The sequence below is a fragment of the Phascolarctos cinereus genome, unplaced genomic scaffold (assembly GCF_003287225.1).
Source record: "Phascolarctos cinereus isolate Bilbo 61053 unplaced genomic scaffold, phaCin_HiC Scaffold_726;HRSCAF=1367, whole genome shotgun sequence".
Lineage (NCBI taxonomy): Eukaryota > Metazoa > Chordata > Mammalia > Diprotodontia > Phascolarctidae > Phascolarctos > Phascolarctos cinereus.
This window is the reverse complement of record NW_027556098.1, coordinates 260,010,350-260,038,315: the sequence shown is the minus strand read 5'-3', so window position 1 is coordinate 260,038,315 and position 27,966 is coordinate 260,010,350. Positions and strand designations below refer to the sequence as shown.

The 27,966-nt window shown below is 38.1% G+C and overlaps 1 long non-coding RNA gene across 2 annotated transcripts; it reads right to left on the bottom strand.

Annotated features, from left to right (window-relative positions):
• Positions 1 to 15: 15 nt before the first annotated feature.
• Positions 16 to 26,950, bottom strand: LOC110195830 (uncharacterized). Of its 2 annotated transcripts, XR_013482837.1 has the most exons (6): positions 26,888 to 26,950; positions 26,238 to 26,291; positions 7,155 to 7,255; positions 5,863 to 5,993; positions 678 to 726; positions 16 to 411 (listed from the first exon to the last, which is right to left on the bottom strand). It is a non-coding gene; the product is annotated as an uncharacterized LOC110195830 (long non-coding RNA). The 2 variants fall into 2 exon arrangements; XR_013482838.1 differs by lacking the exon at positions 5,863 to 5,993 and having other exon boundaries at positions 7,159 to 7,255.
• Between the last annotated feature and the right edge of the window lie 1,016 nt (positions 26,951 to 27,966).

The window sequence follows — 27,966 nt, the reverse complement described above, 5'->3', positions numbered from 1 at the left end:
TAAAAACAAAATGTCTGCCTCCTCCCTTGATTTTAAATAGTCTTCCTCGTTCGTGTGCACTTGGAAGGCCCCAGCAGGTGTGTTCTACTTTTCAAGGACAAGGCCAGGCTGTGCAGATTCTGGGAACTGCAGTAGAACAGGTTGGGCCCCCTGGGAAGCCCATACGTTTTTCATGAATAAACTTCATATGTAGACCATGCTCAGGGCCAAGTGGAAGGAGAAACCAGAGAATGGTTAGATACAAAATTGAGCTTTCTTACTGGTAGAGCCCTCAGTTCTTTGTAAGCTTCAGGGAATGGTAGAGAGAGCTGCTAGTGTGTCCCCAAAGACCCCATCAAGAAATGACACCATTCCTGGAGGTAGACCCTCTTCTGAGACCCTTTGTTTCTTCAGGAACATTTGTCCAGCACCCTGGATGGAAGAGCAGAAGATAAGGTATTGGCTGCTGAGCACAAGCACAGAGTAGACTGGGGAAGAAAAGGAGGTAAGCAAGAAGAGAGGGAAACAGATTGGATGAAAGGATAAGTCTGAATTAGCTTTTTTTTTTTAAAGTTTCTTTAAAATTTATTTATTTTGCTGATTTGCACAGGCTCCCTCCATGATCATTTTTGTTTTCCAAACAATGAAATTTTGCTGGGTTGCCTGCCCCCTGTGGTTTAACTTAGACCATCGCTTACCTTTTACAATGTGGAGGAGAGAGATCAGAAGCCCAAGGGAATGTGACCTCTGTGGAAAGAGCAAAGGAGTTAAAGATTGCATGTAGCCATTGGGCAAAAGGGATCACTTCCTTAAGGACATTAGGGTCATAGGCCATGGTCTTGCTAGACAGGTAATAGCAGAGCCAATGCATATCTTCCTGTCTCAATGTGAGACAGTCAAGACCTTATACTGCAAAGAGTGGTGTCAGTCATTAAAAAACAAACAAACAAACAAACAGAAGAAAAGTGCCCAGGAAACAAAGGGGTAGGCTATCTTGCTGAATACTCTCTAGGAGGAAATATCAGCTGAAATGTTGTGTCATTTGAAGATGGAATGTATGACCTGCTAATTGAAAGCTGCAGACTAGAAACATTTGATATCAATACAATTTACTTAACCAAATTACTGTTATTAGTGGGTAACAATGACAAAGAATTATCCAACATCCACACATTTAATTTCAGTGATTATTATTTACACATGATTTATTACCCCCAGTGCAAAGCACAGCTGTAAGGATCACAGAGATGACTCATGATTTGCTAATGCCAAAATTTTGTTTTGTTTTGTTTTGCCAAAATGATGGTTTTATTGAATCCCCAGGATGAGAGGCTGCTCCTGATGTGTAGCTAGTCCCAAATGCAATGGAGGAAATAAAGGAGCACTGAATTATAACTTTGTTTCTAATAAAGGGTTCAGCCTTGCCTTTGTTCTTCAACAAGGAGCTCTATCCACAAATCTTGAGAAGGATACAAATCTAATGCTTTCTTTAAGATTGTAGTTGGAAACTACAAAGAGGGCATGGTAACACCATGTTACATTCAAATCACTTGAAACATGTTAATTATAGGGCTTCTATCATTTCTAGGAAGACTGCTTTTCAGGGCGTACTAAAAAAATGCACACAATTCATTCTTAAGCCTTCACAAAAAATTTGCATAATTGATATATTCACTGAGCATTGGAGCACAGAAGGTCACATTCTTCTCGTTCTCTGTAATTCTGTATTGAGCAACAGGAACATCACAAAAGTGCAGACCATAGCTGACTGGCTGACCTGAGACACCAGTGGAAGTTGAATATGATGTAGGTTGCAACATGCACTTCAAAAAAAAGTCCTTTAGTAGTGTGGAAATAATAAAAGAAGTTAAAAAACTCTTTCCTAGTAAAATGTGAACTCTGTGTGTGTGTGTGTGTGTGTGTGTGTGTGTGAGAGAGAGAGAGAGAGAGAGAGAGAGAGAGAGAGAGAGAGAGAGAGAGAGAGAGAGAGAGAGAGAGAGAGAGAGAGAGAGAGAGAGAGAGAGAGAGAGAGAGAGAGAGAGAACTTTAAAAAATTTTGTTCCCCCCAGTGCCTAGCACATGTAGGTGCTTAATAATTGCTTGTTCAGTTAGATCAGATTTCAGAAAGGGTGGGCCTACTGGGACAAGAAGAGATTGGCAAATCATAAAAACTAAATCACAGAAGAGCAATTGAAAACAGTAAGTTTCCCCTGAAACTGCTCAGTCCTTGTGAAAGAGTAGCAGGAAATAGGAACAAACACCTGAATGAGATTGCAGTGTCAGGAAAGGAGTTCAGAGAGTAAGTATTGGGAGCAAATTTTATGGCTATCTCCTGGAGAAGACCCTCTAGGCTCATGACTTTGCATTTGGAGGTAAATCTTTTAAACTGAAAGCATCACAGCTGATAACCACAAAAGAAGCCATGGAACTATTGAAAAGCCTTCTAAAGTCTTTAATGAGTTCATTATTAATCTTTTGCCAATTGATTAAGTTCATAGACCCTATAAGGTCCTTATAAGTTCTCTTTTCATTGATTGGCTTCTAAAGTTCTTCTGCTCAGATTTAAATTAGTTCATCAATTATTAAGTAACTACAATATTCCAGTCATTGTGCTAGATACTGGTGATACCAAGAAAAAAAAGGAAAAAAAAACCTCATCCATGCTCTGAAGGAATTTACATTCTACTAGTATGTACTATCATGCACAAGTATATAAATTCAGAATGTATACAAATCAGTTTGGGGTATGGGAGATCACTAACAACTGTCAGGGCTCCAGAGAAGCATGTATAAGAAGTGGCATGGGAGCCGAGCTTGGAAGGGAAATGAGGACTTCCAAAAGGTGGGACAAAGAGGAAGGCCATTCTAGGTCTGGGAATGGAGACAGAAGATGGAATGTAATGCATGGAAACTGGCAACTAGGCCAGACTCACTGGAATGTAGAATGTATATGTGTAATATGTGGCTATGAAATCAATCTAGAAATATAAGATGGGGGGCCAATTAGGAAAGACTTTAAATGCAAATTACTGCCTTTGTCATTTCATTGTGAATGTTATGTCTGTCTTGGGGCAGTTGATGGAGTGCTCAGCCTAGAGACGGGAAGATCAGAGTTCAAATCTTGACTTAGACATTTACTAACTGTGTGACTCTAAGCAACTCAAGCTTAAGCAAGCTCTGTGTGTCTCACTTTCTTCTTATGTAAAAGGAAGATAATAATAGTACATATTTTGTAGCATTCTTGGGAGGATCAAATGAGATAATAATTATAAATCACTTAGCACAGTGCCTGGCACATAGTAAGAACTATATAAATTATTACTATTATTACATAAGATAAAAAGGAATAGCCAGGCTGAGTTCTATAGTAGTGGTGCATTTCCAGAAATGAGATCATAAAACTATTAAGTAAGGTCCAATTCAATCTGTAGCTTTAATACCTAATCACAACCATCAGTGATCTTTCAAACTTCATGACTAAACACATTCCATACACCTTCATATTTTTAAAATAATCTATATAGTTCTTGTTCCTAGTTCTCTTTTAAAACTTATCTTACATGCTTATTTCTTTTTTTTTAATTTGGAAAATTATTTGCAAAAGGTATCCTAGTTTTTCAAACAAAAGCATTTAAAATCAGACTCCATTTGAAGGACTTTCCATATTGAAATCATTTTTTAGGTGTCCCAACACATCATATCAAAATACTTTATCAATTTGGCAATCTCTACCATAACTGAATGTAGACATAATGTTTCCCATTTCTAAAAATGAATGTATTTTGATGATAATATCACTTACTGGACAGGACAGTGAATGGGCAAACAGAATTGAGTTTTAATCCTAGATTTGCCACTGTCCATCTGTGTGAATGCTTAAAAAAACATTTAAGATAAATACAATTTTTGTCTCTATCAATAAAATGAGAAAACATCTGTCCCTCCTCACTTCAAAGAAACAGTGTGAAGACAATAAAATTATGTTTGTGAAAATCCATCTAGCTCTTGGGAGGGATATTTTGTCTTTTTAGTTAACAAAAAACTGAGTTTTCTAACATTCTCTGAAAGTAGAAGTTCAGAGTTACCAAAAGGCAAATACATTGCCAATGCAAGAATTACTTAAGAAGAGAAAAGGCATAGCTATCAATTCCTTTATGGCAGCAATTTCCATCTCAATAACTTCCCAAAGCAAAATAGTCCTCTCTGACCACTTTCTACTGCAGATGTTGTCTCCCTTTATTAGAATGCATGTTCCTTGAGGGTCAGTGTGCTTTGTATTTGTATCTACAACCCTAAGAGTAGTGCTTGGAACCTGATGAGTGCTTAATAAATGCATATACATTCATTTTCTCTGTTATTGTACATAAAGACTGATAAAGGATCATAGGATTTTAGAGCTGGAAGAGACCAAGGTACTTGCCAGATGAAGAGATTCAGCCCCCCTCCCCACCCCCACCCAATTAAAATGACTTGTCTAAAGTCATACAGGTAGTAAATGAAAGGACTAGAATTTGAACTCATGCCATCTGACTCTAAATCTAATGTTCTTTCTACCTTATCATGTACCTCCATGTACCACTAGAATTTCAGAGAGATGACCATGAGTATAGGCAGTCAAGTTGAGAAAACTGGCTTCTTGGTTCCAGAGAAAGGCGCTCACACTCCAAGGAATTCAGGGATATATTCTCTTGCCTACTAACAGCCTCCTCCTATACCTCCTCTCTGTCTTCATCATCCTTTCTCCAGGAGGATAGTAGCCATACAGCCATTTTTTAAAAACAGAAAGTCTTCCTATTCCTACCTAGCACTTCAGTTGACTCCAGCAATGGTCATGGTGGTCTTGGTGATACAATAATTGGGAGAGGATGAAGAGAATCAGGAAAGGCTGTAGACCTACAGGACTAAGAGTGAGAATGGTGGGAAAGGATAGTCTGTGGTTAGTTTGTGTCTTGGCCAACAGGGAACTGGAAACAGGGAGTGGCTGAGCCCAGATTTTCTAGAAATTCATCTTTTCTAGGGCCAGGTTTAAATTTTTCTGTCCCAAGCCAATGAGTTACAAGACAATAAGCTATGAAGCTAAAGTTCTGACATGGCTGAAACTTTAATCTATTCATTACAACTCCAGGGAGTTTTGGGAGTTTCAGGCTTGGCCTCCCCTTGATGTCATTAAAGGGATAGACTAATGTAGAACAGAAGTTTTCTCTTTTCCAGGTTAACCAACACTAATTCCTTCAATTCATCTTCTAAATATATGCATTTGGGGGCACTTAGGTGGCACAGTGGATAAAGTGCCAGGCTTGCAGTCAGGAAGGCTCATCTTCATGAGTTCAAATCTGGCCTCAGATACTTACTGTGTGACCTTAGGCAATTCACTTAACTCTATTTATCTCAGTTTCCTTATATGTAAAGTGAGCTGGAGAAAATGGCAAACTACTCCAGCATCTTTGCCAAGAAAACCTCAAACGAGATCACGAAGAATTGGATGTAACTGACACAACCGAATAACAAATGCATTCATTTAAGATAAGATATGACCTCATAGATGTGAGACTTTAAAGAGTAAAACTTATGAACAGAAAATGAACAGATCATAATGTTTTAACTTATGTTTACACTTATTATCCTCCAGAATATTTTTAGAGGTTGAGGCTATCAAAGTTTCCTTAGATATCTAATATCAAACAAATCATAGACAATATTTCCATTTAATTTAAATACATAGATTAAACAGATAAATACCTTAAAAATGCTGCTCCTACTCTCAGTTTACCTACTATCATTTAGCATGAAACAAATTCTCAATTAATCTGATATTAGAATGTAAACTCCTTGAGAGCAGGCACTATTTTTGTCTTTGTATTCTTAGGACTTAGAACCTCGTACCTGATGTCCTGTAGATGTTTAATAATCCTTTCTGAGTTGAATTGAATTTTTTGACTAATCTTGTGACATTAATGTCATAGTATTTTAAAGCTGTTAGAGATCTCATCCACTCTCCCCTTAGTGTTTATTCTCTCCTGTAAAATTGGAAGTTTATATATGGTTAATGATCTCTAATGTCCCTTCCAGGTTTGTATTTGATGAGACTGTGTGGACAGGGAAAACTAAAGCAGTACCTTTCTATATCAGAATATTCAGGTATATTACGTTATGTTATGTTATGTTATGTTATGTTATGTTATGTTATGTTATGTTATATTATATTACATTATATTAACCTATTGCTTGTCTATTTTCAGATTGTAAACACATTGGGCTAGAATTGTACTTGCTGAACTATTTCTGCTTTTTCTTAGTTTTAGTCCAGTATTTCCTAATTGAGGGGTATGTGTGTGTGTGTGTTGTGTGTGTGTGTGTGTGTGTGTGTGTGTGTGTGTGTTTATTCTCTGTTGAATAATTCTTCTTGGTTCTCTGTTAATTTTCCTTTTTAAGGTACTATATTAAGAAGTTTCTGATCTCAAGAAATGCAGTGGTGAAGACACATGACCATAATGGTAATCTCCCCAAAGTTTATACTCAAGGAATGGGAGGAATGGTTGGCATAGATTTATGATGTATTGGAAACCATTGTAGTGACAAATTAGTTGGCACAAACTAGAATGACACTACCTCTAGATAAGAAAAATACCCTATTTCCACAAGGAAATAGGAAATTGATTGATACTGGTCTATGGGTTAGATGATCATCAATACATAAGAAATGTGTCCCAGAACCAATGAACAATCTTGATGACAAGATTTTAAGAAAAGTTTTAAGGAGTTTGTGGCTCACTATTTAGGGTAGATGTGACCTCAAGTCTCAATTTCTTTGAGACTTTGGGTAGGCAAACAGCAGGGCAGGCCTTCAGGTAGGCACCAGATAAATTGTCTTAGTCCGGTTCTGCATGCCTAAGATGGTTTTTATTGGAGAAAGTGGATTCCTAAACCCAGTGGAATGGATGAAGGTGGTACCATCAGGAAAGGATGATACCCCTACTACTTGAGTATTAGCAACTCTCTTCTGTTGGTAAAGACTCCACTACATCAGTAAAATGGACCAAAGCCTGGATTTCACCTTGAAGGTTCCAAGTAGCCTTCAGAGATTCCAGAAATCAATGGGTTTCCTCATATTTCCTAGCATGTTGGCAAATTGGGTGCTATATCCAGAAGGATAAACTTTACTTCCAGAGGAGAACTCACCTTCATTCTGGTACGTGGTTAGATGAATATCAACAGGATCAAACTCACAGCTAGATGGATCACTTGGATGAAGAACAAAAGTACTTGGAGGACATGACTACAACAGTGCAAATGAAGAACAGCAAGTTGATCTATGAGTACTTGAAAAACCACTGAAACTTCTTGGAAATGAATAGTGAAATCTATGTTCCCCCTCAAAGCAAGAGGTGGAGGACTACTATTACTGAAGAAAGCATGTTTCCCCCCCCCCCCCCCATAAAGGAACATTCTACCTGGAAGCGATATGTGAAATGACTATAGTATAATGACAAAAGGCTTCAATGATACTTTTTTTTTTTTAAAGATAAGTTCAAGGTATAAAGATTTGTGAATGCCTCTGGAAGCCTACAGGTTGTAACAGATACACGGGAATATGTTCCCATTCATTGAACCTGTATTGAAATCATCTTCCTCAACTCTCTTCTGTCAGATGTTGGATTCTGTCTTTCAGTTTTTTCTCTATGTCACTTCCCACCCACTCATGCCTAACTATGCTGTTGTAACAACCCATGTCAAAGGGTTGACTGGCCCCAAAATAATAACCCTGGGATTTGTAGTTCTTATCAGTTTGTAAAGAGAGGAAACTAACACTCAATCAGCCCTTGGTTAGGAGCTCTGAGTTTTTCATATATGGACTACTGCAAGGAGTTTGGACATTCTCATGGATAATGAAGTGAAGAGAAGGGATAGATGGCAATTGATCCATGACAGCAACACCACAATGGCTGTTGCCAGTGTCTGCCACATCTGAAATTCCCTTCTTTAATACCATGAGAGATGACTTGAAAAGTGCAAGGGAAAGGTAAGGTTTTTTATGGGAGGCACTTACTTTAGTAGAGTCTTGAGTCCTGAGAAAAAATCCTGAAAGAAGCAAACCAGCTAGAGGAATGGGAGAGTGGTCCCTACCTCAACTCTGTTTTACTTCTGAATAATTGTGCTTTTTTTTTTTGCATTCTGTTAGTTAATACATTTGCTGCATTTAATATTTCCCATAAACACTCATGGTCAATTCTGTCTTTGTATATTGGTGGGTTCCCCTTTCTTTGCGGCATGAGGGCATAATGGAAGCCACACAAGACAGAGAAGGACCTTTCTGTGCATAGGGAGGAGTTCCACCCCTATCCTGTTGTTAGAAAATTTTGATTTCTACCTGAAGGCATAACTATAACCCATTTCATAACTATACTTCCAACAGCAGAGTTACTATGAATGTAGGCTGTATTTTATAACTCTGCCCTATAGACATGGGCCAGTATTATACTGGCATGATCAGAGAGAAAGTTGCCTTCTTCCCCAACCCCTTTATGTTGTCTTTCTCCATTAGAATGTTCATTCCTTGAGGGCAGAGGCTATCTTGCTTAATTGTATTTGTCTCTCCAGAGTTTAGCACTGTGCCTGTAGCATAGTAAACATTTAACAAATGCCATTCATTAAAGATTATTAAGGTTATTAGTAAAGCATGCTTAAGGAGAGCCAGTTGTCATTCCATTGTGGGTGGATATTCTACTAACTTAGAAGTCAAAGTTCTATTCTGGAAACTGATCTTGATTAAAACGAGCAAAAAAGCAAACAAAAAACTACTTCTCCAAAGATTATAGGAAAACCTTTTGGCATAAGCATTAGAAGGGACAAGAAATGAAACAATGCCTGTGGAAAATATGGCACAAATTAATCAAGGATCCTAGATCAAGTATTGCTTTTCACATTTATTATACTTGTATGACATAAAAAGTGAGAGAATATAATGGTGGCCAAGGGGTTAACTTGTTGGAAAAGCTTCAGAAGGCTTTAGCCAGAAAAATACAGGATCTGAGGGTTTGGGCAGCAGCTGGCTCAGGTCCAAGGATGATGCTCTTTAGTTTTAGAAATAACCTTGGTAGCTGCAGCTTATCTTTAGACCTGTCTAGTCTTATTATTTTTTGCAAGCTTTTTATCTCAAGAAATATAGGTACTGACAACAAGGATCCTTGGAGCAGAGATACTGAAGTCTTTCTGGGCTTCAGCAGGAAGGGGGTTATCCCACAGCAGCCTACAGGAATGCCAAACTAGAAGGGCTCTGGTTAGGATAATCTGATGATGAACTGAGAGGCCAAATATGCTGGATCAGTAAGATTAGAACCAGGATGATAAAAGGAGTCTTTAGTGATATTGTAAAGGAGGGAAAGGGAGGAAACAACATAAGTAGAGAGCATCTTCAACCACTGTTTGCATTACATTTAGTGAAAGGGCATGGAGGAATATCTCCTCTGAGTGTTATGCAAATGAGAAGAGGGAATTGCATAATTTAATATTTGTAAAGGATTTAGCACAGTGCCTGGCACATAGAAGGGACTTAATAAATGCTTATTCTCTTCTTCACTCCTTCTATGAGAAGGGTGGTTTTAGGGACATTTTGTACTACAAATTTATTCACTGTAGTTGTGAGCCAGAGCTATGTATGCCAATAAAGCACTTAAATAAATCCGGGTCTCCTCTATGTTATTCCTTACCCTTTGAAGTTACAATGGAGTAAGGATCTGGAGCAACAAAGCTAAGACATAATACAGACAGCACAAATGCCATAAGAATAGTACAAATAAAGTATTGCGGAAATTCAAGGGAGAGAGAAAAAAATTGTGTTAGATGTATGTAACCTGGGATTATTGTAGAATCACAGAATCTGAATTAACAGGGATTTTAGAGGTTATTTTATCCAATCCCCAGGCAACACATTAATTCCTTCTACAATATTCATTCAAAGCTCCAATCTGAGGTCTTCTACTGATGGGTAGCCCATTACTTCTCAAAGCAAGTTGTTTTATTCTGGGCTACTCTAATTATTAGGAAATATTTTCCTTATATTGAATTGAAACCTGCCTCCTCAGAATTCCTATCCCTTGGTTCCAGTTATGTCCCAGGACCCAACTTTTTGTTTGTCCTCATCCAAAGAGGACCAATGACATCATGGGGTGATGCTTTAACTTGCGTGTGAATTGGATTTAAGTGAGGGAGAATTACATGAAGTCATCAGCTTCATTCTCACTTTCAGAGTCATCAAAGTCCAGTCACAAGACAAAAGTCAGGATGACTTGTGATGGCCTGGGATGCAGCAGATGACCTTGGTGTCTTCAATGTCTGACCAAGCTCTAAGCTCTCCACGGTGCCTGATTCAGCCATCTTCATGGTCCTTGAAACAAATTGTTCTCATCTGGCCTGGTGTGTGTTTCCACATGCTTGGGACACACATCCCTCCTAATTCGCTGACAGGTAATTTGAGACATGTCCATTACACTTAACCTGGTTTAGCCCAGTGGACACTGTGCATGTTACAGCTTTTTGGAGCCACAGGTGAGAGTTGGGTGATGATGGATACCAAAGGTGGATGAGCAGCCCTTAAGAGGACTCATAAACTCTTATACCAGAGGTGCTAGTTCTTCTTGAACACCCCATACACCCTCAGGGCCCAAGTAAAACAAGTCTAATCCTTCTTCCACATAACAATCTTTCATATATTTGGAGATAATCGTCCTGTCCTCTCTAAATCTGTTCTCCAGGCTAAACTTCCCCAGTTTTTTAACCAATTGTTGTATGGCATGGTTTCATCTCTTTACCAGCCTGGCCACCCACTTTTAGATATCTTTTAGTTTGTCAGTGTCCCTCCTAAAAAGTGATTTCAAGAAATGGCTACACTACTTCACAAGTGATTTGATCAGGAAAGAACATAGTAGGACTCACTCAGAACTATTAATGCAAACTATGATGACTTTAGGGTTTTTAAGAATTCACCATCATTTTCCAGCACAGAATTTTGACTTCCAAGTTAGTTATCCATCCACAGTGGAATGACACCAGGCTCATTTTTAAAAATGGCATGTCATACTTGTATTGAGTTTACCATCCACTTAAATCTATAGCCTTTCCCAAATAAATGACTTTCTAATCATAGCTCCCTTATCTTGTACCTGTTCTGATGAACTTTTGAACCCATGTGCAAGAATTTATCCCAATACATTTCACTTTAGCTTCAGTCTTCCCTTTTAGTTCATCAGTATATATTTAGATCCTAGTTATGTAATTTGATGTATTAACTGTCTTTTCAAGCTTCATTACTTCCACATAAATAATGAATATGCCATCTATATCTATTTCCAAATCATTGAAAAAAAGGTAACTTGAATGGCAACAAAGACAGAGCCTTATGACATTCCATATATGCTTGCTATGAGGATGATATTGATTAATTCGTTAATCACTACTCTTTCTTTGAGTCTGGTTGATCAACCAATTACGAACCCAGTCAATCCACCTGTCATATATTATATACATATATATGTCTTGCTCATAAGAATTCCTTATTGAAATTCCTTCATGAAATAAAAAGTAGTGTATAGTTCCTAGTATATCGCTCTTATCTACTGGTCTAGTAACTATGTCAAAATCAACCAATCCATCAACATTTATTAAGTACCTTCTGCGTGCCAGACACTATGCTAGGTATTGGGGAAACAAAGACATAAAACAGTCCATGTCATAAAGAACCTTATGTTGCATAGGAGAAGGAAACACCTACACATATCAACGTATGGATAAAAATTGAGGAAATGTACTTCCCTCCTTTAATTGGAGATGTAAGGCACTCTGGGTATGGAAAGTTAAATATGTTATCAAACATGGTAGAGATTTCAGCTGATTTTGCTTAACTTTTTTTCACCATTACATGAAAAGGCTCTTTGGGCAAGGGAGGAGGAAGGATATATGTTATGATGACTAAATGACTAATATATGTGAAAACAAAACTAAAACACTCCCCAGGAATGATCAAGGATTCAAATTATTATGCATCTAGTAAAAACACATCAGTATTCTCTGTAGTTGTTCAAACTGAGAACGTATTAACAATTTCCTGAAATATTGAGCCAAAGTACTTGCCAGTTGCTTAAGTGAATTGGATCTTAATTTGAATTGGTATTTAGTTTAAGTGACATTTAATGATCAACTTAAATTTTGTTCATCTCAAAACATTGAGGATACTTTAAAACCAGAAGAAAAAAAAAAGATGTAGTTCCTAGATAATGCAGGCAATAGTCTTACCTGTACCCTCTCCTGGTCAGACCAGGATTATATGTATAGAATTGTTTTTAATTAGGAGGACATGGACACAGTGGATAGCAAACAGTGGATAGCTGCCTCACTGAGGCAGCCAGGGTGCTTAGAGAACTGCAGACATTTTTCAGTAAGGAGCAGCTAAAGGAATTGTAGAAATTTAGCCTGGACATGAGGAAACTTAAGGGTGGGCATAATAATTGTCCTCCAGCTTTTGAAATTGTCATAATCGAAAGAGATGAGACTTCTGCCAACAGAAGTTAAAAGCAATAGACAGAGTTAAAAGCAATAGACTGAAACAACAGAGGCAAATTTAGGCTCAATGTAAAGAAGAAAAAAGTGTCCTAATAGACATGGTTGCCCCAAAATGGAACGAGGAGGAGAGAAGGAAGTGGATTCTCCAAAAATGGGGACCTTTAAATGGAGACTTGATGATGACATATCAGTGAATTTGAAGAGGAGATGCTCATTCAGATTCCCTACCAGATTAACTTCCAAGGTCTTTCCCCACTTTGAATTTCTCTGATTCCATAAAGGATTTGGACTGGATGATCTCTCACACTCATTCCAGCTTTAATATTCTTTGACTTTATTATGTAGACAATAGGGATCCACTGAAAAGTTTCTAAGTAAGAGACAGCTATAATTTAAAAAAATGGTGCAACGGTAAGATTGATGACAGCTCCAGCTATTGTAGTGTATTCTTCATACGTAAGCTGTATCAAATCCTATGTCTTGATTTTTTTTTGGATGGGTTTACTTTTGCCACTGTTGGGCAGACTCAATCTGTTGCTCTTCCCTCCTGGCCTAGATGAGGAGGCCAACTCTTCTAGGAAAATGGCTGTGATCTCTTCAAACTTTTTCCCTTCTTAAACTTTCCTAGAATACTTTGAACCTCTTGACTCTATTCTCGATAGTCTACCTTTTTTGTATATTCCATACCTCTCTTATTTCATTATAATTTTTTGAGAGTAGGAATTAATTCTGGGTGCTTAGCATTTTTTGGGGTGGCTTTAATTTCAAGGGTACAGTATATAGGCAACTTCTGATAAGGAAATTGGTCAGTCAAGCAATTGACAAGCATTCATTGAGTGCTTCCTATGTACCGGGCACTATACTGAGTAGTAGGGAGGAAAATCAATCCCTTCCCTCAAGGGGTTTACATTCTAAAGTGGAGGCAACATGAAACTAAATGATCATATATTCACAGGGTAATACAAGGAAACCTTAGAAGGGAAGGCACTAATTAAATCTGTCCTAATGACTTCTAGCTAACCTGGGAGATCAGCAGGTGTGAACTTGTCTATTTACCTTCATAATTTCTTAACTGCCCTTGCTGACTGCTGGATTCAAGGAGAAACTATTTCCCTGGCCAATAATAACCTTGCCCACCCCAAGGAAGTATGTAGAGTAGAAACTTTTTTTAACGAATGCAGACTGATAATCGTCCTGCAATTTACAGTCTCAGAAGTTTACCTGGGTCCTTAAGAAGTAACATGACTTGACCAGAGTACCACAGTCAGTATGGGAGGCAGAATTTCAACTCAGATCTTCCAGATTGTGAGGATGCTTCTCTCTAGTCATGAAGGTGACAGATGTGTTTGTACCTGCTCCCAGGCTGGTGGAAGGTCATTAGGGATGGATTTAATTAGTGTCTTCACTTCTAAGGTTACCTTGTATTACCCTGTGCATACATTTCCATTTATGTTCATGTTGCCTCTGCTTTAGAATGTAAACCCCTTGAGGGAAGGGATTGAATTTCCTTTTTCTTTATATCCCTAGAACTAAGTATAGTGCCTGGCACATAGAAAGCATTCAATGAATGCTTGTCAATTGCTTGCTTGATTGATCAATTTCCATATCAGAAGTTTCCTATATACTGTACCCACTCATGTTAGATAACTCCTGGAGTATGTCCTTATTAAGGTTTGTTGAATCGAATCATGTTGATGTTAAAAATACTTCATTGAATAAAATTTTGGCTTTGTGGATTTTCTCAAACATAAACTATTTGAATAAGTTCCCATGGCACAAAGTAGGATTCATCTGTCCCTCATGTACATTAGTGTAAACAAGTATTGAAGTTGAATTCTTACCTCAGGCAGTTTGTCACTAAGCATATCTTTCCTAAATAATTTCCAAATTTCAGTCTAGCTCAAATGTAATAAGCACAGCATTCAAAATTCAGCCAAAATTATCTGGTGTTTTATAAGGAGCTAAAAAAACACTGGGTTACCCACGCCCCTCTCCTCCCCCCACCCTGGTAATGTCAACTTCTTTATTTCCCAATACTTTTTAAAGAAATTCTCACAATGCGTAGTATTTGTAGCTGTGGTATACTATAAAGCACTGGCTTTGGAATAGTCTGAGAACTTGAACCCTGATTCTTCCACTTACTACTTAGGTGATCTTAGGTCAGTCATTTTCCTTGTTTAGGGTTTAATTTTCTCACATGTACAGTGCAGAGTTTGGGCTAGATGATGTTTAACATTCCTTCCCTCTCAAAATCTATAATCCCTTCTATATGTCCATCTGTGATTTTCATGCTATCCATGTAAGAAGGGATCATTAAATTATATTGACTATTTCAACATTTTTAGAGAAGTATTTAAAAAATATGAAAATAAAATATGGATAAGTTGAACAGTAATTTTTAGTGCCAACAGATATACCTGTGACTCTTTAGAAAAATACAGAAATTCTGTCTCATGTAAGCTCTTTGCCTGAGATCTACAATTTAAGTCCTATCTTTGAATGCTGGCATTCCCCACCCCCACCCTCCACTCCCCAACATGTCCTGCTTTAATTAACTGTTTCTGTGGATGTACATTATATGCTTTGGGAAAAATGAATAAATAGCTTTGGGAGCTGTGTCACAAAAAGAACCTTCCTGCATGGTCGAATGTCAGAGTTTGTTTTCCCTTGAAGTTTGTTATGTGTGGTGTGGCCATGGGTTGGTTAAATATATATACAAAGGAATCTCATTCATGCAGTGCAGTGTTGAAATGATGCTAATATTAATGAGCATAATTCTCCCTACTGTCAGCACTAGAGCTTGGTGGGTGGCAGGCCAAGCCAGATGGGGAATAGTCAGGGCATAGAGACCAGACAGCTCTGCTAGGAATGGGGCAAGCAGTCTGGGAAGGTCCCAGCATGGGGCACTAGGAGGAAATCTGGATTGGTGGGGGGAGAAACAGGACAGTATGGAAAAGAGGTCTAGCCAAGGCATCATCTGGTGTCAGGTAAGTAAAGCATTGGGCAGTGGGGGAGGGGTGTATTTTGGCAGGTGAACAGAGTGTGATGTCAGGGCAATCTGTTGGCAGGAAGTAGGTAGAGTTGCAGGCAGACAGGTGGATGGCATCAGAATGAATGGGGTAGCCAGCCACAAAGGCTGTGGGTCAGAAGCAGAACTCTATCCAGTCCCTGGAAGGACTAGTGAGAGCAAGACTGGATATAGTCCCAGAAGAATATCTAATCTCAGTTTGACTATAACACATTAGGCTATAATAATAGCCAAACACTGGTACTAGAGTAAGGACTGAATTTCAGCAGAGCAGGACAGGGACTGAGTTTACTAAAGTTGAGTTATAATGGATAAGGCAAAATCCACTTGCTAGAATCAAAGTACAGGAGCAGCCAATAGCTGAGCTAATAGCAAAATGAACTTAATTCTGAAAAACAGATCTATGGAACTTTCTGCCTACCTGACCGATGCTTCTAGGGCCAAGAGTGGGCCTGAATCTGTAAGTGGATATTACTTAAGGATCCCCAGCTAGGTAATTGTGAAGATGGGAAGGCAGGCACTCTCAAATAATCAATCAATTAGCCAATCATCAATCTATCAAAAAGCATTTATTAAACACTTATTATGTGCTAATTCCTGTGAATACAAAGAAAGGCAAAAACAGCCCCTGTCCTCAAGGAGCTCCCTATCTAATGGGAGAGACAACCTATAAATAACTAGATATATCCAAGATGTATACAAAAGTGATCAAATGATTGAAGGTAACCTCGGAGAAGAAAGCACTAATAGCTAGGAAGACTGGGAAAGGCCTCTTGGAGTAGGTCGTATTTCAGCTGAGTCTTGAAAGAAGCCAAGCTCTAGCAAATAGTTTACCCTTTATATTTGGGAAGGCCCAAACAATAGGGTGTCCCCAAAGTTTTAATGCAGTTTTAAGCTATTAACACTTAATAAGGTAATTGATTTATTTTTTAATTTTATTAATTTATTTTGATTTATCAATAATCACTTCCATATGCTTTTGAGTTTAAAATTTTTCTCCCCCTTCCTCCCTACCACCCTCCCCAAGACAGCATACAATCTGATATAGGCTTTACATTTACATTCCTATTAAACATATTTTCACATTAGTGGTGTTGTAAGTAAAAATTAAAAACCAATAAGGAACTATCAGAAAGAGGAAACAAAACTCAACAGAAGAGAAAAAAATAGCAATTCAACTTTTATAGTTCTTTCTTTGGATGTGGATAGCATTTTCCATCACGAGGCATCTGAGATGTCTTAAATCCTCGTAATGCTGAGAAGGGTTCAGTTTAACAATATTAGTCATCACATAACGTGGCTGTTATTGTGTACAAAGTCCTCTTGGTTCTGCTCACTTCACTCAGCATCAGACCATGTAAGTCTTTCCAGGTTTCTTCTGAAGTCAACCTGTTCATCATTTCTTATAGCACAATAGTATTCCATTACATTCATATACCACAACTTGCTCAGCCATTCCCCAACTGATGGGCATCCTCTCAGTTTCCAATTCTCTGCCACTACAAAAAGAGCTGCTATGAATATTTTTGTACATGTGAGTCCTTTTCCCATTTGTATGATCTCTTTGGGATACAGCCTTAGAAGTGCTATTGCTGGGTCAAAGGGAATGCACATTTTGATAGCCCTTTGGGCATGGTTCCAAATTGCTCTCCAGAATGGTTGGATCATTTCACAACTCCACCAACAATGCATTAGTGTTCCAATTTTCCCACATTTTCTCCAGCATTGATCATTCTCCTGTTTTGTCATGTTGCCCAATCTGACAGTTGTGATGTGGTACCTCAGAGTAAGGTCATTGATTTAGAGCAGGGAAGAATCTTAGAAGCTATGCAGTCCCACCACCTCATTTTACAGATGAAATAACTGAGGCACAGAGAGTTTAAGTGACTTTCACAGAGTCATATAGCTAGTAAGAGGCTGAGGTTTTACTTGAATTCAGGTCTTCCTGTGAAAAATGAAGCTACTAAAGCTTAAAACTTTGTCAAGACTTTTGGGTCACCCTGTATGTTGAATGTATCCTTCTCCCCACTTTCTTCCTTTTAAATTAATTCTACTTTGAGTGGAAAATAGTTTTCCTTGCAACAGAAATATTGCTAGGGAGAATATAAACATGGCATCGTAGCATGTTGGGGACAGTCCCTGCTCAGGTGAATGAAAAGTTATGATCAAAATAAAATCACAGCTATAAAGTTGGAAGGGACCCTAGAGGTCATCTAAACTAATCTCCAGAGATGCAGAAACTGAGGCCCAGGGAAATGTAATGACTTGCTAAGATCACAAAGGTAGAGTAAGTGACTACAATGGGATTGCTACAGTGGATAAGGTGTGGGACTTGGAGGCAGGAAGAACTGGGTTCAAATCATACCCTTAGCCTCTTACTAGCTGGATGACTCTGGGCAAATCATTCAAACTATTTGTACTCAGTTGTCATTTGTGAAACAAGGGGACGGAAATCTATGGCTTCAAAGATCCCTTCCTGCTCTAAGTTTATTATCTTTTGATTTTAGGGCCTTTAATCCCAAAGCCAATATTCTCTCCATTGAATCTTGGTTATCTATATCTGTTATCTGTGTCTATATCTATCTCTCTATCTGTATCTAATCTGTATCTTTGTGTGTGTGTGGAACCAGAGCTATGATTTCATTGGGATGTAGAGATTGTGGGGAGGTAACTTCTCTGTGATTTATAATCTTAGAGAGTGTCTTGGAGGTCCAGAGACATTAATGATGTACTCTCCTTCACAGAGCCAGTACTTGTCAGAGGAGGGATGTGAATCCAGGTTTTCCTGACTCTGAGATTGCTTCTTATCCAGTGAATTTTATAATTTCAAATGCTGTCCTGACAACATAATTCTCCGGTAGTCAAGGTAGGCATCATCCCATTTTACAAATGAAGATGTCAAGGCTCAAAGAGTTTAAATGACGTCCTCATGGTCATTTGATTAGCTAGTGATTAATGGGTATTTCAAGTCAGGTCTCCTCTGAGTCCCAGGCCAGGGCTTTCTCCACTAACCTGCACTGATCATTGACTCCTTTGGAACTCTTTGTCTATGTTTTCATTTAGATTTTTAGGCTTCTTTGTTCAGACTAGAAGGGCCAGAATTAAGTGGGAAGGAGAAAGGTGGAGTGGAGAATGAGCTGGGGAATTCTCCTCTGCCATCAATAAAAATCTGTGGAGGGTATTCTTCTCCATCTTTAGAATAGTTCCTTTTACCAGAGTTGGGGGAGCATTGGGTTGAGTAATTAATGTAAGAATAAATGCAGCCATGAGCTCTGTACAAAGTTTAGAAATCATGTCTGATGCGTTTGGAGTTACTTGTTGCTATAATGAAAAGAACATGCTTCTTTTCATGGATAATCACTTTTGACTTCCTGGACAGCTCTTTTGTTTTGTTTACTTTAATATAAAATATTCTACCCTTTAAAATATTGCCCTCTCTTTTATCTGTTTTGTAGTATTAAAAATACATCGATGTGTTTATGTTTAAAATGGGAAATGTCAAAAACATTTTTATAGCGTCTTTCTTTTCATCTTTGTTGTTTAAAGGGCTCTAAAGGGGAACCTATTCATTTTCTTTCATTTCTAGAAAATGTTGATTTTTCTATTAAAGGAAGAAAAGAAAGAAACAAGCATTTTTAAAGCACCTACTATGTGCCAGGCATTGTACTAAGTGCTTTATAGATATTATCTCATTTGATCCTCACAACAACTCTGGGAGGTAGTTCCTATTGTTACCCTTATTTTGCAGTTGAGGAAATTCAACTGCAGACAATTGTTAAGTGGCTTTTCCTGGGTAAATATTTAAGGTTAGACTTGAACTTGCATTATTTCTTACCCCAGGCCATCCCTCTGTATAGTCCCCTCTGTCTAAATTTATTTATGCATGTATCATGTATTAGCTTCATAGTATGGTGGAAACAGTTGTGGATTTAAAGTCAGATGACCTGGGTTCAAATCATGCGTCTTCCATTTGGTATTTGTGTGATCTTAGGAGAATCATTTAACCCCCTAGGCTTCATATTCCCTATCTATAAAAGAGGTGGTGGTAAGATTAGATCAAGAATCCTTAACCTGGGGTCCATGAACTTTTAAAATAAATTTGATAATTATAAAATAATATAATATAAAGTATATTTTAATATATGTGGCTTTCTCTGAAATCCTGTGCATATTATTTTGTGCATTTAAAAACATTCTTCTGAGAAGGGGTCTATGAGCTTCACCAGACCACCAAAGGGGGTCTGTAACATACAAAAAAATGGTTAAGACCCCTTATATTAGATGGATCTCTAAGGTCTCTTTGAGTTTCCAACTCCATATATATTTTCACATATCCCAATATAGTGGTTTATAACATTTACTCTAGTAATGTTAGAACTTTTGCTAAGGCTGAAAGAGATTCACTGAATAATGTTTCTATTCTTTTTTTAAAAAAATTACTCGCACTGGGAATAATTTCCATGTTTGTGCTAAAAGTGTCATGTCAACTACAGATCATTGAGAAAATGCTAGGATAATCTCAGCCACCAGTGGCCTTAGTTTTTGGTATTCCCACAAACCATATCGGTTCTTTTGCTGCAGTAATTGAGGCACATACAGAATAGAAAGCTTTGAAAGACTAGATATAAAACTAAGATTTGCCCTTACTCTCCACTATAGAAGTAGGGGAAGAAATGCTGGTATAAATCAGATCTCCACCTTTTAGGGATGGGTGGTAAATACACTGAAAAAGGAGTGTTCTTTCCCATAGGTAAAATCAGGCTGCAGTAGGTATGGATGTTAACAACTGAAAGGGCTTTCAGTTATCAATATAAATGAAAGCAGTGGAAAGCCATATTGTACCTTTAAAAGTGAGTTAATAGTCCCATTCTCTGAGTTGGAATTTATTAACTGAGCACTTCAAGGAGTATATGTCGTACAGAAACCTTGTGGATTATATTTTATGGTTTCTTGTAGCAGGAGCTCTATAGCTCAAAATGTGGGTAAGAATGTCATGATCCTATTCCATCATTCCATGGTTTCCTTTCTAATAACAACTTATCAAATAAAATGGAACCCCTCTAAACAAGGCAATGAATGCCAAAGTTGGTAAGTGCAAATAATAAAATTCTTAGAGTCATAATTCTTTGTCAATGCTGTACCTAGGGAGGTTGTCTGAAAGTATCCATGTGTACAAAATGGGCCTCTAAGGGTTACTGCAAGAAATATAGCTTCTAGGCCAGGCATTGTGGTATATACTTGTAATTCCTGCTTCTAGGGATGGCTGAGGCCAATGGATCACTTGAGTTTGGGAGTTCTGAGCAGCATTGCAAAAAAGACCCTCAACGTCCCTACTAAATCAAGCACCAATACATCGAGCCTCTGGGGAATGGGTGTGGCGGTGGTGCGCCAGCTTGCCCTGGGAAGGGTAGACTAACCAGGGTTGGAAAAGCAGGGATCAAAGCCAATTAAGTTGAGCCAGTGAAGAACTAGGTAAAATAGGGAGACCCACTCAAAAAAAAAGAAGAAAAATAAATATAATTTTTGTATTTCCTACTCTTTTTGCAGTAACATTTGCCACATATTTACATTTACTATAAATGCTCAAAGCCCATGAAATTGAGTAACTATTTCCAACTTCTTTCTTTCTTTCTTTTTTTTTTTTTTAAGGCAATTGGGGTTAAGTGACTTGTCCAGAGTCACAAAGCTAGTAAGTGTCAAGTGTTTGGTCTGAGGTCGGATTTGAATTCAGGGACTCCTGACTTCAGGGCCGGTGCTCTAACCACTGTGCACCTAGCTGCCCCTTCCAATTTTCTTCCTTCCCTCCTTCCCTCCTTCCTTCCTTCCTTCCTTCCTTCCTTCCTTCCTTCCTTCCTTCCTTCCTTCCTTCCTTCCTTCCTTCCTTCCTTCCTCCTCCCTCCCTCCCTCCCTCCCTTTTCCTTCCTTCCTTCCTTCCTTCCTTCCTTCCTTCCTTCCTTCCTTCCTTCCTTCCTTCCTTCCTTCCTTCCTTCCTGTCTTCTTTCTTTCTTTCTTTCTTTCTTTCTTTCTTTCTTTCTTTCTTTCTTTCTTTCTTTCTTTCTTTCTTTCTTTCTTTCTTTCTTTCTTTCTTTCTTTCTTTCTTTCTGTTAGGCAGTGGGGTTAAGTGACCTGCCCAGGGTCACACAGCTGGACTGCATAACTTACAATGATAAATGTTCAGCATTTTCTTTGATGTTCCAGTGTTCTGAATTTTAACATTTGAGAGGCTATTCAAAACTGTAAACCATGTACTTAAAAGGCAAAACTTATTTAAAAATCAATTTCAAACATCCCATAATTTCCAAGTTCTGAGGCTGGATTTGAACTCAGGTCCTCCTGAATCCAGGGCCAGTGCTCTATCCACTGTGCCACCTAGCTACCCCCCCCCCCAATTTCTTAAAACAGCAAAAATGAATGTGGGAAAGATGGAGAAAGAATGTTTAGAAACAATGCTGACAATTTCTTTTGATCTCTTCCCATCTTATTTCATTTTTTTCTCAAGAAGTCTGACAAGAAATCCACTAGACACACTATCTGTTGCTTAGTTATCTCTGCCCTTGACTACTTACTTCTAAATTTGACAACTTAAATATCATCCCTTTCCTATTAGATTGCAAGCTTCTTGTAAGCCACTACCCTGGTGCAGGCCCTAATTGCTTCATGCCTGATTATTGCATTAGTCTTTCATTAGCCTTCAGCCTCAAGTCTTTCCCCACTCCAGTTCATTCTCTATTTTGGTGTCAAAGTGATTTTTTAAAAGCACATGTTTGACCACATTACCTTCGTTTTTAATAAACTCCAGTCACTGCTTATTGCCTCCAACATCAAGTACAAACCCTCTGGCTTTTAAAGCCCTTCATAACCTGGCCCCTTTCTACCTTTCCAGTCTTCTATATATACTCTGCAATCTAATGACACTGATTTCCTTGCTGGGTTCATTGTTGTTCTTTGTACGCAATACCCCATCTCCTAACTGTGCATTTTTACTGGCTGCTCCCCATGCTGGGAATGCTTTCTTTCTTTGTCCCCACCTCAAGGCTTCCTTCAAGTCTCAGTTAAAAAAACTCACCTTCTGCAAGAAGCCTTTCCTAGTATCCCTTAATGCTATTGCTTTGCCTTTGAGATTATTTCCAATTTATTCTGTATATATTTTTCTTCTACATGGTTTGCATGTTGTCTCCTCCATCATGAGCTCCTTGAAGGCAGGGATGACTTTCTATCTTTCTTTGTATCCACTAGCACAATGCTTGGATCATATTAAGTATAATAAATGCTTATTGACTTGATTTAGAATTGTGTCTTATTTTTCTGTACCTCCTACAGTGCATATAGTTAACTGATACTTTATTCATGCTTGTTGAATGAATAGATGGATGATTGTACTTTCTGTTTTATCTGTGGGGTCAGTGTTTCATTTTTAGTTACCACTCTTCTCCTAATTCATGTCTTCTGCCAATTTTCCTAATGGTGCTTCATCAGTTGGCTTGGAATGAGGCCAAAAGGTGCACTAGAAAGGTCATTGGGAATGAAATCAGAAGAAGTGGGTTAAAGTCTCAACTCTGTTTCTTGTTGAGTAACATTGGGCAAGTCCTTTTGCTTCTTTGAAATTTCATTTCTTTTTTTGTAAAATGGAGATTATACTTACTTCCTATGCTTGTTATGAAGACATTGTTTTGCAGGCTGTAAAGTGCTAAGTAGGTGTGACTTGTTTTTATTAGTCACTACTTTCTGTTTACACAGAAAATGAAAGAGGAAGTTACCCTCATGACCCAGGTGTATCTACTAAAGGTCCTTTGGATTATTCAAGATAATAAAAACTCAGAAGCACTCACTTCTTTGCTGCAGTATATTAAAGAAAAAAATACAAATATTGCCCTTGTAAGCAATATTTTTTTTTTTAAATAACTGCAGAGAAGTGACATGGAACTCTATACCCAAAAGGAATTTGTCTTTTTAGGAAACTATTCTGGGAATTAGCAAAAAAAGTAATTGGGCCCAGAATCAAAGTGGGCAGCTTCAGCACACATCACTCCACCAATCTCCTCTTTTAACTCTTAACATTTGCCCCACTTCTCATAGCCACTGAACATCAACTGGATGAGTGGACAGAGGAAGAGAGCAGACCACTGCTGCCCACACTACCTACAGCAATGACATGTGTATGTTTTAATGACAAGGATTATGTTCATTGTCCAAGCCTCCCTTTGGGATACCTTTCATAGTGTTCAGAAGTAGTCTTCTTGCAGCAATGACCAGAAAAGGCAAGTAGAACAAACAATAATGTCCACACTTTCTGTAGGACATCCCTGACTTGTGGATAGGATGTCATGATGAAATTCTTTCCCCAATTACTGAACTGCCATATTAATCCTGACTGTGCCAATGGACCATTATAAATTCCAAGCTATTTACAGTTTGGTTAAGAGCAGATATCCTGTCGGCCAGCACACATGGGCCTCATGGGGATGTACTGATTTGTCTCAGTGAAAGTATCTTTTGTTGGGATTAAACGCATATAACTTCATACCATTCAGAGGGCAATACTGACATAGTCTTAAGTTGTGAAAAATTGTGGGATGTTTGAAATTGATTTTTAAAAAAGTTTTGCCTTTTAAGTACATGGTTTACAGTTTTGAATAGCCTCTCAAATGTTAAAATTCGGAACACTGGAACATCAAAGAAAACGCTGAACATTTATCACTGTAAGTTATGCAGTCAGCACATAAGTATGCTTTTTCCCTTGGTGCCCATAGTAAGTGATGGATATCTAACTGGAATGGATATCAGACAAACCACTATTTAGCCAGAGGCAAGAGCTTAGTGGCCTAGGAATCAGATTTGGCATACCCAGACTCTGGAACAGCATGTTCAAATGCCGATAAGTTTGACTCAGACTTCTGAGGTAGAGAAATTTAGCACCAACTAGTTTTTCCAAAAGAGACCTTGAAATCTCTGGTTATGTTGAACGATTATGAATCCTGTAGATCTGGTAGAATTTGGTAGGACCTTTTCTATGCAAGATAAGTGTTTTCTTCCTTTCCTGTAATGTTTCACTGTCATACCATGAAGTTTTTATGGCATGCAACTAAACTGATTGAATAGACAAACAGTTTGCACATGTGGGCTGTCTTTGCTTCCCAAATGGCTTATTGAGGCATGTGCCCTGATATCAGTCAAAGCTGATCAAGAAGCTATGAGATCATCCTATCAATCTTTGTTTCCATTTCTTAAGCCTGACCTACCACAGCCCTGTAAACTTTCTTTAAAGATATGATGTAGAGCTGAGTTCACCTCCGTGACTTTTTTTTTTTTGCATTATCATTTTGAATGACTTGGAAGACATGGAAACCCAGCGGAAGCATGGGATCATAGCATCGTAGAAATAAACTTAGAAATGACTTTTTCAGTTGAAGAACTGAGGCCCAAAGAAATTAGGTGGCTTACCCATAGTCACACTGTAAATGTCTAAGGTAGGATTTGAAGCTACCTTTCTGACCCCAGCTTCAGGATTCCATCCATTATGTTTCTTCCAAAGCACTGGGATTCAGCTCAGAGGTCAACCTCTTTTAAAAAATGACTTGTCTGTCATTTTGTCAAAATGCTCAGAGGTGATGGCTGAACAAGTTGTGGTATATGAATGTAATGGAATACTATTGTGCTGTAAGAAATGTTGAGCAGGGAGACTTCAGAAAAACCTGTAAAGACTTGAGTGAACTGATGCTAGAGCAGAACCAGGAGAACATGGTACACAATAACAGCCACAATGTGCGATTGACTAACTTTGATAGACTCATTTCTTTGTAGCATTGCAAGGATCCAAGACAACTCCAAAGGACTCATGATAGAAAATACTGTCCACATCCAGAAAAAGAACTATGGAGTCTGAATGCAGGTTGAAGTATATTATTTGCTCTCTCTTTTTTCTCCCTTTTTTGTTTGTTTTTTTTTTCTGATGGTTTTACCCATTGGTTCTAATTCTTCTTTCCAACATGACTGATATGAATATAGGTTCAATATGAATACATATGTAGAGCCTATATCAAATTGCATGCCATCTTGAGGGGAGGCGAGAGATGGGGAGAACATTTAGAACTCAAAATCTTATAGAAGTGAATGTTGAAAATTAAAAATAAATTAAATAACTAAAAAATGCTCTGAGATGGAGGTGCCTAAAATTTATAAGGGAACTAGAACTGAGGGTGAAATTACAATTGAGGGAGCAGGGCTAATTCTTAATTATATCTCTTTGTCTGAGGGTTGTATATGTGCTTTTGAGCAACCTGGTCACAAGGTATTTGTCATCACAGTTTTCTGATATGGAAATGTTGGCAATGATTCAATTCAATTCAACAGAAGTTGATTAAGCATTTACCATGTACAGTGCTCTGTGCCAGGGGTAACCAGATAGCAAAACTGGTTCTAGCTGCTCTTTGGTCACAAGAGAAGTGCTAGATGAGGTTGATCATTTAAATTACCTTGGCTGTGCATTTCTGTCTGTTTATACATATTTATACCTTGTATGACCACAACATTCAAATAACTATAGTTCCTGCTGATGAATTTAGAAGAAAGAGCAAGAAAAGTTCAAAGTTCATAGTATGAAGCCCTGTGGATCAGAGGATTAAGTATAGGATGTGGAGTCAGAGGTACAGGATTCAGACTCTGGCTGTACTATTACCTGATGCTGATTTTGAAGAAATCACTTAATCTCATGATGCCTCCGTTTCTTTATCTGTAAAATGAAGAGTTGAACTAGATGACCTCTAAGGTATTCTAAGTCATTCAGTCTTCTTGCACGTTAGACTTTCCCCCCCAGTTATTCTTCAATCCAGTGACATTAGCCTCCTGGTTGTCCCATCAACAAGATACTCTATCTCCAGATTCCAGGCATATACTCTGGCTGTCCCCCATGCCTGGAATGTTCTTCATCCTCGGTTTTGTCTACTGGCTTCCCTGGATTCCTTCATGTTCCAGATAAAATCCTACCTTCTACAGGAAAATTTTCTAGTCTCTCTTAAATCTCATGCCTTCCTTCTGTTAATTATTTCCTGTTTATCCTGCATATAACTTGTTTGTACTTACCTTTTTGCTCACTGTTTCTCTCATTAGATGGTATCATCCTCAAGGACAGGGACTGACTTTTGCCATTTTTAAAATCACTAGCACTTAGCACACTACCTGGTATATAATAAGTGCTAAATAAATGCTTACTGACTGACTCTAAGGTCTCTTACCAGTTCTAAATCTCTGATTTTGTGCATTTATACCAAACAGTAACTTGTGAGCCACATCCAAGACGCAGTATAGATTAAACTCAGAATGTGATACCTTGTATGACCTCTGGGGCAGCATGTTGTAATGGAGTGAGCTTTGCACTGAGATGCAGAAAACCTGGATTTGACAGCCTGCTCTGTGACATGAGTGCTTTATGACCTGGGACATATCACTTTACCTCTCTGGACCTTAGCTTTCTGACTGTCATCTGAGTAGGTTGGACAAAGTGATCTCCACATTTCCTTTCAGCTTTGTAAGTCCATGAGCATGATCATACTGACTGGGGCACTGCAAGAGTCTGAAATATAAAAGAAAGATCAGTATCCCAGAACATTGTTCACCAGTAGTGTGTAAGGCCAGTGCTTTGGTGGAATAAATAAATGGGCTATCTATGCATATAACAGATTATGAACAGAAATAATATAAAGGATATCAACAAAGGGTCATATCACCAAAAAAGAAGGTAGATAAGCTTGAGGGATAATAAATGGACAGCTACTGTGCTGAACAATTGCCTGTCTCATGTTAACAGACTCATCATATTGGGTAGAAAACTTGGGGAGGATTTATGGGAGGGTGTGAACTTGAAGATTAGCACAGGTTGAGAAAGTATGGATGGGTTGCATTCTGTATTATTGTGGGGAATATCCACATCAATGAGGTTAAATAACAATTGAAATACTGAAATACATTTCTTTAAAATTAATTTATTTTGACATTCATTTATTAAAAATTGAGTTCCAAATTCTCTTTCTCTGTCCAGTCTCTTCTCAACCCATTGAGAAGGCAAATAATATGAAATCAATTATACATATGGGGTCATGCAAAACATATTTCCATAATAGCCATGTTGCAAAAAGAAAAAAAAACAAGAAACATAAAGAAAATGAATAAAGTATGCTTCAACCTGCACTCAGAGTTCATTAGTTCTCTCTCTGGAGGCAGATAACATTTTTCATTATGGGTCCTTTGGAACTGTCTTGGATCATTGTCTTGATAAGAATAGCTAAATCTTTTACACTTGATCATCCCCTTACAATATTTCTGTTACTGTGTACAATATTCTCCTCACTTCATTTTTCATGAGTTCCCAGGTTTCTCTGAAACCATCCTGCTCATCATTTCTTATAGTA